The 11808-nt window shown below is 41.0% G+C and overlaps 1 long non-coding RNA gene across 1 annotated transcript in view; it reads left to right on the top strand.

The window, feature by feature from the left end:
* Nucleotides 1-5065: 5065 nt before the first annotated feature.
* LOC134287595 (uncharacterized) overlaps nt 5066-11808 on the top strand; it is a 219357-nt gene continuing 212614 nt past the window's right edge. Inside the window, exon 1 of the long non-coding RNA XR_009997394.1 lies at nt 5066-5184. This is a non-coding gene — a long non-coding RNA (uncharacterized LOC134287595). The remainder of the gene's footprint in view (nt 5185-11808) is intronic.

Raw genomic sequence — 11808 nt, 5'->3', positions numbered from 1 at the left:
ATTCAACAAATTTCGAATGAGCGGGATACAAATCAAAAAGTGTCGTATTAAAGAGTGATGAATACGCGGGGTTTGACAGTACACCAAATTGCAGCTTTTTTGATAACTTCTTCTTCTTTATGGCTCGACGTTCGTATTGGAGCTTGGCCTGCCTCTCTTCTACTTAGTGTTCTTAAGAGCACTTCCACAGTTATTAATTGAAAGGTTTTTTTGCCTGCCATTGCATGAATTTGTGAGGCAAGTACAATGATACACTATGCCCAGGAGTCGAGAAAATGTTCTCGACCGGAGTGGGAATGATACACTATGCCCAGGAACCCGAGCAAAAAAGAATAACAACTGAATAACATACCGAGGTATTTATCTAAAATACCATCATACCTTGATATGCCATTCATTAGGTGGTAATAAGAGGCAAAATAACAAAAACGAATACCATAATTTTGTATGAATAACACCAGGGAAATATCAAGTCTTGTTATTACAATAATGTATGCATACCTAAAATTTCAAACACACTGCTAAGTGCTATATTTGTTATGCATGAGGTATTGAATAACAAAGTAATAACAATTATTATTATTAAAATATTTATTTTATCGATAGCTCAATTTGTTATCGATCAAAAAATAAATAATAAAATAAACAAAAATAAATAATAATGACCAGCTATTAGGTCGAATACGTTTAGAACTATTCATTAATAACGCAATGCTTGCCATATTTAGCTGACATTAGTTTGGTTGTGATGTTGACCATCCTTATTATTTTTCACCAATTGCTTACTTTGCCCCACGCTGCTTTCAATTCTTAACCTAAATGGTGATGCGCAAATTCTAACATCTTAGGAGGGCCAAAGCACAAACAGATGTATCACTTGGAACAAATTGCTATTGAAATCATCGTCGTGGAAACATAATCACCCTATGCTACTCACGATGTGTTTCGCTAACTGCTAAGTAGATGGTGGCAGTGAGCAAACGTCAAACAGAAGCAAGAACGATGCGAGTGTCCTGTTACAGGTTACAGTGCTCGTTGACTCGTCAAGGGAGCGGGATGTTAAATAATATATGTATCTGATGGAAAAAGTACCCAAACAAATAGGCAAACTCGTTAAATTTGCCCAAGCAACGCACATGTTACATAAAAGCTGCGACAGCGCAAGTTTTGGTTGTATAGAAGTTTATTTTACGTTATTTAAACACAATGTTGGAATTACGTAAAATAAACTACTATACAACCAAAACTTGCGCTGTCGTAACTCTATTATAACATGTGTGTTGCTTGGGTGGATTTGTTAAAAAGTTATCTGGGCGGCCAACTTAAAATTTAAAAATACTTGAATAATTAGTAATCACCTTCAAAATGTTAAATTCCGACTAAAATTTTGAAGGGGGGGGGGGGTAGCTGTGCGTAAGAGGTGACATAAGAGAAAAATCGAAAACTTGTTTCAGCCAAGTGTCAGAGAATTTCTATTGAATGTTAGGAAGTTGCGAGTTCGTAGAACTGCAGTTTTAACAAGGGGAGACATCCATAAACTGCATCCCCATGTTACAATTTTCGTATTAAACATGTTTGCAAGGATCGTCATAATTTGCTGGAAACGAATCATCTAGTCCACCAAAAAAGAGCGTAACGTAGGTTATGGATGTTCCTAGGAACAAAAAAGAATTCAAGGGCAACCTGGGCCCAAATTTATGATACTCACAATTTGGCATTTTCCCGACTATCAGTGGATGAATGTCATCTGCCCGATCCGCATCGACAACCAGCTTCTGATTTCAGTCACTATTGGGACCAACGTTCTCCTTCTCCAGTACAACCGTCTCGGAAATTTGTTTAAGAATTTCATCCTCCAGATCAATCACCAGATGTGGTACATCCTCCACATGCCGATCCGCCTTCTGGCTCAACCGCCTAACGTGCTTCCACTCCCTGAGATCGACTTCCATGTTTCCATCTAGGCATTCGACATCCATACCGAATTGTCCCGGAAAAAATCCTTCCGGTTTTCAATCATAACCGTTAGCTTCTCGCTGTTCCGACCGTACAAAAGTAACAGGCTCCGAGTCGACACCGCTTCCTCCCATCCTTTCTGTAGGTTCTGGTCCATCAGCATGTGTTCCACATTACCCTCCTTCTTGGAGTTATTGATCTTCTGCTCCTCGTCGGTGCACACCAAATGGCCACAAAAAAGACACGAACAAGCGGTTGTTGCTTCCTATTCGTAAAGAAACCGCCCACAGCATAGGCAGTTTTGGCACTCATGGTTCCCGTATGCGTATTTGCCACCGGCGCAGCTTCCTGCTTAGGAGCCGGTTCCGGATGTTTGGACCCGCGAGACTGGTTGCGGCTGCTCATGTTTCGCTTGTCGCAATTCTGGTTCTTCCCACCACGCTCTCCGGAAGGAGTTTATCCTGCGAACATAAATACGTAATTGCTGGGTTATATTTTTCGAAGAAAATACAACAATGCATGCTCACACAAGACTCACTCCAGGACGAAAAAATAGCGGACCGCAGTTTGCGCCAAATCCAAAGCAGTTTTGTCCAACGTCAACAAACAGAATTTTTTTTTATCAACTTCTGTTTTGCTCGGGGTGGGATGGGAAAGATGTATCTGCAAAAAAAATACACATTATCTTGTAAATAAACAAATGTGGCACTTCCCGCGGATTCCCACCGTTTCTACTTACCCAATGATTTTGTTCGGAACTTCCTGGGGAACTTCGAAGCACCAGATTCTTCAACATCTTCCTGAGCGTCTTCACCGTCTTCACGAAATGAATGAGCACTTTGCAAATGCAGCTGTGAAGTGTTGCGACTGCGAGGACACACAGCCACAGCATTGTTTTTGTGTACGTAGTATTGTGCAATGCGCTCTCTTCTAGAAATGCGCACACGATTAAAAAGTGCGCAGAACATATTTTTACTTATTAATATTGCCGGGCCGCCACCAAACCGGACTTCGCACAATCAAGTCGCGACGCGACCCAACTCGCGACGTTTTATAATCATGTCAAAAGTAGTGCGCATCCTTCCCGTTGTTGTCAGCTACACAGCGCACTAGATGCGAAACAGTTGCGACACTTGTGGACCAAGAAAATTATAAATTTTGATTGAATGTCGGTCTTGATTCCAACCCGTGTTCCAACCGGATAGACAATATTGTTCGGGCAGTTGAAAACCGGAATTTTTGACACGCGAAAATCGATTTTTCTCCCAAACCGTGTGTCGGACGTACGTCGGGCAAAGTGCGCTGGATAGAGGGCCAGATCCGCTGCTCAGCGCTCTACGCCCGACGTTAGGTTTCGATAAATCGATTGTCGCGTGGGGGTAAACTTCGGGTTTCAACCGCGACGACAATATTTATATAGTAGCGAAAGCGAGGGGTGTCAGAAATAGACAATTTTATTTAGCGTTTTTAAATTTGTGTATTCGGCGTAGTACCTACGTACCTACGTATTAAATTTTAAATATAAAGAAATTTTCTTCGATATGTGAAGAAGCGACTCATGGCACAATTGTGTCGTTAATGTTGTCTTAATCAATTCGGATGTAGCTGTTTAGTAATCTGAATAAAAATATTTAATGTCTATATTTACTATAGTATTCACTTTTCAATAACTCTTTCCTTTTTTAAGTATTGAAGTACTGAAAAATAAACTTGGCGTTCACTTGTTTGTGCTATCGAAAACTACTTTTCAGAGGTTTTAAAATGCAGCGGCATTCAGAAAATCGAAATTCTGCAGGTAGGATGATAAGGACTGTTCAATTTATAAAACGGACAACTTTACAAGGCTATAAAAAGAAGACGCGTAGTTCAAATTTAACCACCCTTGCTTCGTTGTTCAGTACATCATCTCTCATTATGGTAATAATTTTTGTATCGAATAAAAATAGTTTTATTTTATAGATAATCGGTCAGGTGTTAAATAAGGTCAATTTTTCTATTGCTGAAAATTGAAAATATATATAACATTACTGTTCAAATACAGTATATCGTTTTTAATATCAGAAAAGTATGTGCCATGCTGCAGCAGCATGAGTAATAAACATTCTGGCGAAATTTAAACTCAATTGGAAATTTAGTTGTTGAGATATTAAAGTCTCAAGTGATTTTCAATTTTTTGAATAAAATTCAATGGCAAAGCAAAAAGGGTATGAAAATATTAAATAAACATGTTTTACATGCATTCAATCGAAAGTAGGAATAATGTGGTTTTAAATGCAGAAAACTGCTTCTTAATAGCATTGCTGGCTTGGTTACTGTGCGTCATTACAGACACAGTAATCAAAACAGTTTCGTTTTTGGAAGGTTCTTCCAAATAACAATACAACCTAATGCAAATATTGCATAACAATGATGTTGGAAATAAAAAAATTGCATCCGATTATTATTAAATAAGGTGTACAATAACATAGGACCAACTTTGTTGGAAATAAATAAAAACAAGATTCGCTAGAGTCGAAAATCTGCATCAATGGAGCAAAATATATGCATTTTTTAATATGACCATCTTTATGAGTTAAATTTTTGATGAAAAATGCAATTTAAAGTAAATTTTTCTTCCGTATCATTCAGAGAGCAATATTATACTACTCTGGACAAATTTTCAGCCGAATCGGTGATGCTATTGCAACACAGGACTTAGATGAACATTTTTTAATAATTTCTATGAAAACAAGGCAACTTACTATATCAAGCTGGAGAATTATTGGTATATTATTACTGCCCAACTATTGAGCTTTACCTTTGGTAGAATAGTATAAGATTCCAATACATTGAAAACTTCTTGAAAATGTGCATGTTAAGTATGTGGAAAGTTATGTCGAATTTTGAGAAATAGGTTTTTATTTATGTTTTACGAAAACCGCTTCAGTTACACAATAAAGAACATTTTGCCTAATGTTATATTTTTCCTACATTCGAGAATAGCTATAGAAAGTTATGCAAAAAACTGATAATGATTATACTGAAAAATAAAAAAGATATCGCACAAGCAAGTTGTCCGTTTTATAAATTGAACAGTCCTTATTCAGAAGCTCCGAATTTTCATTTTTTGCCTTTCTCGTACACCAAGTGTACTGGAAAGGCTATATGTTCACTCCAAAAATGACTTTTTGATAGAAGGCCCGGAGGGTCGAGTCACATATACCAATCGACTCAGCTCGACGAATTGAGGTGATGTCTGTATGTGTGTATGTATGTGTGTGTGTGTATGTGTGTGTACAAAATAAACTCACATCACTTTTTGGCAGTAAACTTCAACCGATTTTTATGACCGACGGTTCATTCGACGCGGATCTGGTCCCATTGGTTCCTATTGAAAATGGTTCGGATCGGTTCAGCCGTTTTGGAGTTATGGCCATTTAGGTGTTCCGGATCGGTACCCCAGGGAGCGGCCAGATATGAAAATGCTACAAAACCATGCATGCGACATATCAGACCGCGGCTTTTTCGATAACCTGACGCACGGTAAGCAGGAAAATACTCTCAGTCCATATCTGCACCAGTTGTATTCCGGAATCGGTTCCGGATGTCCCGCCGGAAGTGGCCAAATATAAAAGTGAGCCAAATCCATGCATGCGACACTTCAAATAGCGGCTTTTTCGATAACCTGATGAACAGTGAGCAGGAAAATAGCCTTTGACCCAGCAGAGACTACTGATAGTGTTCCGGAACCGGTTCCGGGTACCCCGCCGGAAGTGGCCAAATATAAAATTGAACCAAACCTATGCATGCGACACATCAAATGGCGTCTCTATAGATAACCTGATGAACGGTTAGCAATAAAATGGAATCAGACTATATTTAGGAAAACCAGTAGTATTCTGAAACCGGTTCCGTGTGTCCCGCCGGAAGTGGGGAAATGTAGATGGGAACCAAACCCATGCATGCGACACATTAAAGAGCAGCTTTTTCGATAACCTGAAGAATGGTAAGCAGGAAAATAGCTTTAGATCCCAGCAGATACTACCGGTAGTGTTCCGGAACCGGTTCCGGATGTTCCACCGGAAGTGGTTAATTGTAGATAGGAAGCAAACCCATGCATACGACCAGTGCTGGGAATGGTAACAGTAGTTTGCTTGAATTTGATGATTGGAGCGACGTCTTTTCATATACGGGAGCAATTTGTTTGGAACAATATAGTAGGCGTTTTAAAAAATTGCTACAGTAGCAGCAACAGTGCGGTAGCTCCAAATGAATCTCATTGAAATTCGTTTGCCATGCAAAACAGATTCATTTGTTCTGGGCTCATTACTTGGGGCGTTTCGATAGCTTAGGACATGACCCAACCAAAAATTATTCGATTCTCAAAAATCGATGTCAAACTAACGTCTGACCGCTGTCACGTCGATGCTGCTACTCCTATGTAAAGCATGTTTGTGCAATTATGAGTGTGTTTCGTGAGTAATATTTGGTCATTTGCGAGAATCTAGAGCATTTGAATAAGTTGTAAGTAGTTAGTCCCAACCTAGGTCCCAACAAACGAATACTGTGGCATATTTGACGTCGAATGCCAATAAGCGAATACGATCGCTATTCGGCATTCGTGATCTAACCAGCGAATTTCGACAGTACTGGAGTGTTTTATTAGGATCATCGCATTCGAAGCACCGTACCACCGTACTCCCCAAGAATCCGCTCCCCATAGTTCATCTTATTAGGTATTGCAGCAAATACACCTTTCCCGTTAGACCTTCATGTCATGATGTATTATCCGTGTTTCGACAGAAGTTGACGTCACGTCCCCGATTTCTCGTTCAATTCTGTCAACTATACCCTCCCGTCATTTCATCAAGACATCGCTCCTCCAGTCGTCTCGTTCCCAGTAATCCGATCGATCTCTTTAGCGAAGACCAACACAAACCGTCACCAGAGCACCATATGTATCGAAGCCTTGTTCCTGAATACACAAACTCCCATTTGAACAGAAGTAGGGACCTACAGGAGCGAGCTACAGTAGCAACATATGGTTACTAATGAATTTCAACAGACTAGACTACAGTAGCGGGTCCTTTTACAGTAGTAACCGGTCCCGTATGTCCCGCCAGAAGTGGTCCAACATAAAAGTGAACCAAAGCCTTGACCAAACCCATGCATGCGACACATCAAATAGCGGCTTTTCGATAACCTGGTGAACAGTAAGCAGGAAAATAGCCAGCAGAGACTACCGGTAGTGCTCTAGAACCAGTTCCGGATGTCCCGCCGGAAGTGGTCAAATGTAAAAGTGAACCAAATCCATGCATGCAGCACATCAAATCGCGGCTCTTTAGATAACCTGATGAACGATTAGCAAGAAAATAGTTTCAAACCATATTTGAGACAACCAGTAGTATTCCGGAACCGGTTCCGGGTGTCTTGCTGGAAGTGGTCAAATGCATATAAGAGCCAAACCCATGCATGCGACATATCAAACCACGGCTTTTTCGATAACCTGATGAACGGTTTACAAAAAAATAGTCTCAGATCACATTAGAGACTACCGGTAGAACCCGTTTTGTATGTCCCGCCAGAATGACCAAAATGTAAAATGAATCAAATCGATGCATGCACATCAATTTTCGGCTTTTCAAAAAACCTGTTGAACAGTTGGCAAGAGACTAGTCTCAGACCATATATGAGACAATAGGTACAGTCTTGGAACCGGTTCCGGGTATCTCACAGGAAGTGGTAAAAACAGTGAAAATAATCAATGCAAGCGATAAATATGTGTAAGAGAACACAATCTTGACAAAACTGATGCAGGCTCATCAAATCACATCTTCTCATATTCCTGAGGTGTAAATATACAATAGAATGGGGGTTCCATGAGAAAATTGAAATTTAATCGCATCAACCTCGAGCAAAGTTTTTCAATCCCCTTTTGCGTCTAAAATTGCTGCGCAAAATTTAGATCCGACTGATTGCTCCTCGCGCTCTGTGATCTAATTTGAATTGGATTCAGTACGAAAAATTTCATTTGCTTCCATTTTTTTGGTCAAATTTTTTGAATCTAGTAACCAATGATAATAAAATATAGTCTGAAGCGTGCAGGAAAAAGTTTATCGAAGACTGTATTGATGGTATTCCAGTAATAGTAAAGGTGGTCACGCAGTCAACTAAGAGGTCTGATATTTTTCAGCTCTGCCTGTACATTGAACATAACACCGGAAATATGTGCCATCAGTAACTCGATGATGGCTTGGATTCTTGCTTTTATAAATAAATTATTCACAGGATTCAGGATACTTACGTCGACGGAAAGATCATGAGTACATTTTCGACGAGAAAGGCACTATCACCACTAGGTGGATTAATCCGGGGTTTTTCATATAACGTTGACCTATCCTACTGTATATTTTTACACCTCAGTGATTTGATGAGATTGCTTTAGTACAGACAAACAGACATATCATTCGTAACATATTGCTATTATATTCATCGTTACGAAAAAAATAATCGCCAATGCTAATCAGGTTGCGTTTCACTGCGGCTTGATGTTGGTAGTGAGTAGACGTCAAACAAGCAACAACGATTAATTCATATTTGTTTCAACCGTTGAAAACAAGGACGATGGAGAGTGAGTAGAGTAAGACGTCTGTATGTATGTGGCCTTAGTTCAGTCAAGATTTTGTTTTCTTACACATATTTATCGCTTGCATTGACTTTGTTTATTTTTGAAGTTCCTGCGAAGCACCCTAGGAAGCACCAAATGCTGGTTTTGCATCACTATCGGTAGCCTCTATTGTGTTCTGCGCTTATTTTCTTGCTAATCGTTCCTCATGGTTTAAAAAAAGACCGCGGTTCGATGTGTCGCATGCATAGGTTTGGTTCTTTTTGGCATTTGGCCACTTCCGGCTGGACATCGGTCCTGGAACACTATCGGTAGCCTTTATAAAGATCTTCGTTGTGGTCTGAGCCTATTTTCTGACTAATCGTTCATCACGTTATTTAAAAAGCCGCTGTTTAATGTGCCGCAGGCATGGGTTTTGATATCTACTACATTTGACCACTTCCAGTGGGACACCGGAACCAGTTCCGGAACAATATCGGTTGATCCAAATATGATCTGAAACTATTCTCTTTTATTAACCGTTTATCAGGTTGCCTGAAGAGAATCGCAAGCGTCGCATGTAAGGGGTTGGTTAACTTTTATACTTGGCTACTTCCGTCGTGACATCTGGAACCGGTTCAGTAACACTACCGGTTCCGATATGGTCTGAGAATGTTTCCCTGCCCACTGTTCATCAGGCTATCGAAAAAGCCGCTGTTTGTTGTATCGCATGCATGGGTTAGGTTCACTTTCATATTTAGCCACTTCCGGCGGAACACCCAGAACCGGTTCCGGAATACTACCGGTTCAGATATGATCTGAGAATGTTTTCCTGCCTACTGTTTATCAGGTTATCGAAAAACCCGCTGTTTGATGTGTCGCATGTATGGCTTTGGTTCACATTCATATTTGGCCACATCCGGCGGATCACCCGGAACCGGTTCCGGAACACTACCGGTTCAGATATGATCCGAGAATATTTTCCTGCCTACTGTTCATCAGGCTATCGAAAAAGCCGCTGTTTGATGTACCGCATGCATGGGTTTGGTTCACTTTCATATTTAGCCAGTTCCGGCGGAACACCCGGAACCGGTTCCGGAATACTACCGGTTCAGATATGGTCTGAGAATGTTTTCCTGCCTACTGTTTATCAGGTTATCGAAAAACCCGCTGTTTGATGTGTCACATGTATGGCTTTGGTTCACATTCATATTTGGCCACATCCGGCGGATCACCCGGAACCGGTTCCGGAACACTACCGGTTCAGATATGATCCGAGAATATTTTCCTGCCTACTGTTCATCAGGCTATCGAAAATGCCGCTGTTTGATGTATCGCATGCATGGGTTTGGTTCACTTTCATATTTAGCCAGTTCCGGCGGAACACCCAGAACCGGTTCCGGAATACTACCGGTTCAGATATGATCTCAGAATGTTTTCCTGCCTACTGTTTATCAGGTTATCGAAAAATCCGCTGTTTGATGTGTCGCATGAAGGGTTTGGTTCACTTTCATATTTGGCCACTTCCGGCGGGTCACCCGGAACCGGTTCCGGAACACTACCGGTTCAGATATGGCCCGAGACTATTTTCCTGTTTACCGTTCATCATGTTTTCGAAAGTGCCGTGGTTTGATGTGTCGCATGAATGGGTTTGTAGCGTTTTCATATCTGGCCCCTTCCTGGGGCACCGATCCGGAACACCTAAATGGCCATAACTCCGGAACGGCTGGACCGACCCGAACCATTTTCAATAGGAAACAATGGGACCAGATTCCGCGTCGAATGAACCGTTGGTCATTAAAATCGGTTGAGGTTTACTGCCAAAAAGTGATGTGAGTTTTTTTTTTGTACACACACATACACACACACATACATACACACACACACATACATACACACACACAGACATCACCTCAATTCGTCGAGCTGAGTTGATTGGTATATGTGACTCGACCCTCCGGGCCTTCTATCAAAAAGTCATTTTTGGAGTGAACATATAGCCTTTCCAGTACACTTAGTGTACGAGAAAGGCAAAAACATTATATCTTAGTATTTGCTTAATCTTCAAAAAATTGATAGCTGAGACATAGACAAACAGACGTAACACTTTAATATTTCTCATAGTACAGTAGACGTTCGATAGCTGCAACATGTTCACGTTTCACTTAGCGAACGAAAATCCGATAACTGCAACGCCTGACAGTGTCAACAACCCATTAACTGACGTAAAATGAACGTGAACTTCATCCGACTGTTCATGTTGGCTAACATGGTGCACCATTCTGGCATTTGGCGGTGCGATAACTGCAAATTTGTTGCACTTACCGAAATTGCAGTCAAACCGTTTGCACCGACCGAACGTCTACTGTACACCGATTTAACGGTTGTCACCTGCTACATGGTAGCATGCGACAGAGTCTTTTACCCGATTACCATGGAATGGAGATCAACCCACCAGAACGAAAATAAATGTTGAGGTTCTCAAATCTGTAAACCATTACACCCCACAACAGAACCACAGAACCCATCTTCAAAACGCAAATGGATCTCCGAGTTCTCTGAATACCTATGAGGTGGGATCCTCTCCGTAGACAGGCCGATCTCTAAATAGCTACCTAGCGTACAACTCACCAGTACAAATAGCACCAAATAGGATGATCGGGAAATATAGAATAAACCCAATGAGAGTTGTGGTAAGACCCGTACATCTCTGAGTCATCTGAACAGTTCCGTATGATCTAGCCTACGAGTAACAAGTAGTAGTGCGCGATAAGGTCGGACAAGTGATAATTATATTTGCCAAAACGAGTGCATGCTGTCCGGAAATACATCATCGTTTTGCCTTTCTCGTACACTAAGTGTACTGGAAAGGCTATATGTTCACTCCAAAAATGACTTTTTGATAGAAGGCCCGGAGAGTCGAGTCACATATACCAATCGACTCAGCTCGACGAATTGAGGTGATGTCTGTGTGTGTGTATGTGTGTATGTGTGTGTGTATGTGTGTGTACAAATAAACTCACATCACTTTTTGGCAGTAAACCTCAACCGATTTTAATGGCCGACGGTTCATTCGACGCGTAATCTGGTCCCATTGTTTCCTATTGAAAATGGTTCGGATCGGTCCAGCCGCTCCGGAGTTATGGCCATTTAGGTGTTCCGGACCGGTACCCCTGGAAGGGGCCAGATATAAAAATGCAACAAACCCATGCATGCGACCCATCAAATCACGACATTTTCGATTATCTAATGAACGATAAGCAGGAAAA

This window comes from Aedes albopictus, chromosome 2 (assembly GCF_035046485.1).
Source record: "Aedes albopictus strain Foshan chromosome 2, AalbF5, whole genome shotgun sequence".
NCBI lineage: Eukaryota > Metazoa > Arthropoda > Insecta > Diptera > Culicidae > Aedes > Aedes albopictus.
Note: the sequence above shows the minus strand (reverse complement) of the source record. Positions and strands in the feature narration are given on the sequence as shown.